Source organism: Coffea arabica, chromosome 7e (genome assembly GCF_036785885.1).
Source record: "Coffea arabica cultivar ET-39 chromosome 7e, Coffea Arabica ET-39 HiFi, whole genome shotgun sequence".
Taxonomy (NCBI): Eukaryota; Viridiplantae; Streptophyta; class Magnoliopsida; order Gentianales; family Rubiaceae; genus Coffea; species Coffea arabica.
In genome coordinates this window covers 42457063-42461012 of record NC_092323.1, presented here as the reverse complement: position 1 = coordinate 42461012, position 3950 = coordinate 42457063, and the positions used below count along the sequence as shown (strand labels likewise).

General features: G+C 33.1%; 1 long non-coding RNA gene across 1 annotated transcript; it reads right to left on the bottom strand.

The window, feature by feature from the left end:
• Positions 1–455: 455 nt before the first annotated feature.
• Positions 456–2443, bottom strand: LOC140010904 (uncharacterized). Its single transcript, XR_011818104.1, has 2 exons — positions 1269–2443; positions 456–1076 (listed from the first exon to the last, which is right to left on the bottom strand). It is a non-coding gene; the product is annotated as an uncharacterized lncRNA (long non-coding RNA).
• Positions 2444–3950: the final 1507 nt, after the last annotated feature.

The window sequence follows — 3950 nt, the reverse complement described above, 5'->3', positions numbered from 1 at the left end:
CGATCCTACTATTTTCAATAAATTAAATAATAATTTTAGTATTTTGACTATATCTTTGTGTAGAAAACTCGAAATTAAGTGTCGTTTGTTGCGTTGTAAACTATATTCAGAGTGCTTTAAATCCATGTAAATAATTAAGCCCAATTCCAAACCTAGAAAATTTGATGAATCTTTAAATTTGACTCATATAATTCACTAAAGTAAATAAATGATCTTTGTTATAGGTTATCACATAGAGCTAGTGTTTTGTGCCTTTATTATAATAAATTAATATGGTTTAGAGCCTTTAGAAATGAATTAACCTCAATTAACAATATAATTATATTGATTGCACATGAATTACATTATTTGTTACTATATTTATGAATTGCAAACTTAAAAATTATAAATATGACAATTTATTACATTTTTTTGTAAAATCTACTGATTCTACGATTCGATCCTACGATCCAATCTTGCAAACCAAAAAAAGATCCCAGGTAGGATCCCGGTTTTGAAAACCTTGATTGCTCCTATGTCCCATATAGGTTACATCACTTCTAAAAAGAGAAAATAAACTAATTACAAATGTGAATTGACAAATAGAGAGACTAATGAAACAAAAGTTGACTAACCCCTAGTCTTAGGACCTAATTAAAACTACCTAAAACAAGTTCGGTAGTAAATCCGAAAGATTGTAAAATTTGGGGTGAAATCACAAGCGTGTCATCTTCTCCATTGAGACATTTTGTCCCTGCTGCTGCGTAACCTAGAAATCATCATCTCCGGCGAGCATTGGACTCGCCGGAGCTTCGCCCTCTCTCTCCCACGCACGAACACACAATACGCACACCAAATTCCATTGAACAACCAAAAATAGAACAAAAGGAAAATGTAAAAGAAAATCCAAACAAAAAATCTCTGGGTCTTTGATGGCTTTCTGGCGAACTCACGGGCTCCGATCAGTCCCGTTGGACTGATCGGAGCTGCTCCCCACGCGCACGGATACAAGAGATTTGTCCCTTTACTTCAAGTACTCGTTGAGGCATTTCTTCAAACAGTAGATGGGCATACGAAAATTCTAAAGATCTCTTACACTTTCCCCGAGAGAAAGACCCAAAAATTGTAATCAAAATACGATTTCAGTCCAACACAAGCCAAAGTGTATAATCAGCCATGCAAATTGCAAATAACTCTAGATTAAAAAAAAAATTCAAGAAGAAACTAGCAAAAGATGGTTTCAGAAATATCAAATTAAAATTAAAGTTGGAAAGGAAAGAATAGCTCACAGGGCGTTTTAAATGAAGGCCTGATAACCGTGGTGGTATGGGCAAACTCCGACGACCCAGCGGTGGCAGCGTCTCCTCCTCTGTTTCCCGTCGGTTTTATTTTTAATTTTTTGGCCGAGAGTAATAGGATAGTGGCCGAGAAAAAGGGGATTCTTTTGTGAAAGATGGAACAGATGATTATGGATTGATGAAAGAAAAAGGAAATCTAGCTCAAGGCGGATGAATTGGGATTAATGGTGATGAATGCAGGTAGCAGTGGTACAAGTCCTCAGTTTTCAAATTGGGATCCTATTTAAGATCTTGTTTTCGTGATGAATAGTAAATCCCCTCGTGTTTATATAAAGGTCAAGAAATCTCCTTAATATTCGAAAACACCCATCGAACCTTCCTATGCTTTGGATTAAATTGAGATTTAGACGAAAAATATTCAAATTAACCACACTCGCTTAATACATGAATATGATTGTCCATCGAAATAGGAAGTCAAAAACATGCATTTTCTCCCCCACCCCTTCCCTCCCTTTTTAACTTTCCTTCTCTTTTCTTTCTCTTCCTTCTCTCTTTTTCTTTTCCCTTTTTTTTCTTTTGTCTTTTTTTTCTTTTTCCTTTCTCCTACTCACGAACCAGAACGTCATTTTTCCTTTTTCTTCTTTTCTCTTTTTAGTCTTAATTTTCACTTCTCCTCCCAATCTAATTCCTACAACAATGGAGATGCTGCCGCCGTCAGCCACTTACCGTCGCTGTCAGCCTCCTGCTGCCGCCGTCCCATCACTTTAGATCAAAACTTCACAAAATCTTCAATTCAAATTCTATTTTTCATGTAGATTTGAATTATGGCATCCAACTTGGCTAAAAATGGCTAGAAAGTAGTTCAACAGGCGTATAATCAAAATAGATATAGTCCTCTATTTCCACGAATCACCACTAAATTTAGTAAAATTCATACTAAAATCATCCTTAGGAGTCATAGATCGAATTTAACACAAAAAATGCATGATAATGATGATAAAAATGATGAAGATGACCTAGAGAGGTGGTGGTGGAGATGGCTGATATAGATGGTGACTATACAACGATGAAGATAATGATGACGGGATGACGATGGTGGAAGTAGCGACCTTCATGGTGTTGGCTGGATCGAATGAACGTAGACGAAAAGAAAAGGAAATAAGAAGAAAAAAATGTAAATCAGAAAAACAAATTAAAATTTTAAAATTTTACTTTCTTCTTAATTGATTCAAGAAAGTTTTTAAAATTTTAATTGAGTCCTTAACCGATTTTTGGTATAGTTTGAAAACAAGATTAGTAGAGGAATTTTACATATTTTCGTTAATTTGGATGGTTTCCGTTTGACTTCCAAATTAGTCCAAATCATCGGGAGTCTTTTGGGTGTTTCTAAATAATAAGGAGGTTTTGTGACTTTAGACAAAATGACAAGGGGTTTTAGTGTATTTTACTCTATTTTTAATTTTTTATTATTTATTATTTATTTACTCTACTTCTACTCCTACTTCAGTCTAATCTAGGGAGAGATCTAACTGGGCCTACAAAAAATTGACAGAGCTGAACTATTATGGTACTAGACGAATGAATTATGCACCCTATTTTTATTGGGTAAAAAAAACAAAAAAGCCCCATATGATAAATCTAATATACAGAAAAGCCCCTCATGGTTTCAAAATATACAACACGACCTCTCATGCTTTGAACTAAATTGTAAAGGTAACGGAATCCGTTGAATTTAACGGAAATAGACGAAATAACCAAAATGCCCTGATATAATTAAGTAAAAAACAGCTCAAAAAATCCATTGTTTTATTCTCTAAATAGAAAGAATTAAGGGTTAAAGAGTAGAATAGGTATATTTGATAAAAATTAGGTATACAATTTTTTTTTAGGTTCCAATAAGTCATTTCTGTTAAATTTAACGGATTCCGTCACTTTTACAATTTAGTTTAAAGTATGAAGTGTCGTGTTGTATATTTTAAAACCATAGGGAGCTTTTCTGTGTATTAGGCTTACCACATGAGGCTTTTTTGTTTTTTACCCATTTTTATTTGTTGTTTGAGAAGATTATTTCAATTGCAAGATTGCTACAAATTTGGATGTTTTCGTTATATTCTTTTCTTTTTGGTTGTTTAATGAGGTGTGATTTCTTCTCTTTGTATTCGGAAAATATAAATTTAGGGAATTGTGGAGAATCGGCTAGAATAAAAAAAAGTCACAGCAGTAAAACACGGAGAGTTTAGAAGATGTCTAAAGAAAGATGGACTAAAAAGGAAATACTCTAGTTATTAAAAGTTAAAACCCAAAGAAGTGAGCCAAAAAGATAGAGTAAAAAGAAAGCATTTAAAACAGAAGTTCGGATACAAAAGTTCGGCGGTCATGGTGAATTTTTAAGATTAAAATAGTTTTTTATTTTAAGGGTACTTTTGTCACTCAACCAAACTTGCTCTCATTGTATATCATTTGTTTTGACAATAACACTGGCCTTTTATCAATTTTTTTTTGAATGACTATGAAGAAAACGTATACATATCCTTTCCATGCTAATTGAAAAGATGAAAATGAAAATGAAATATAACTTATGATTTATACACATATAAAATATTAAATTTATAACACCCGAAACAATTCTTGAATCTTTTTTTTTTCACTTAAGCAATCTAGATAGGGAACATA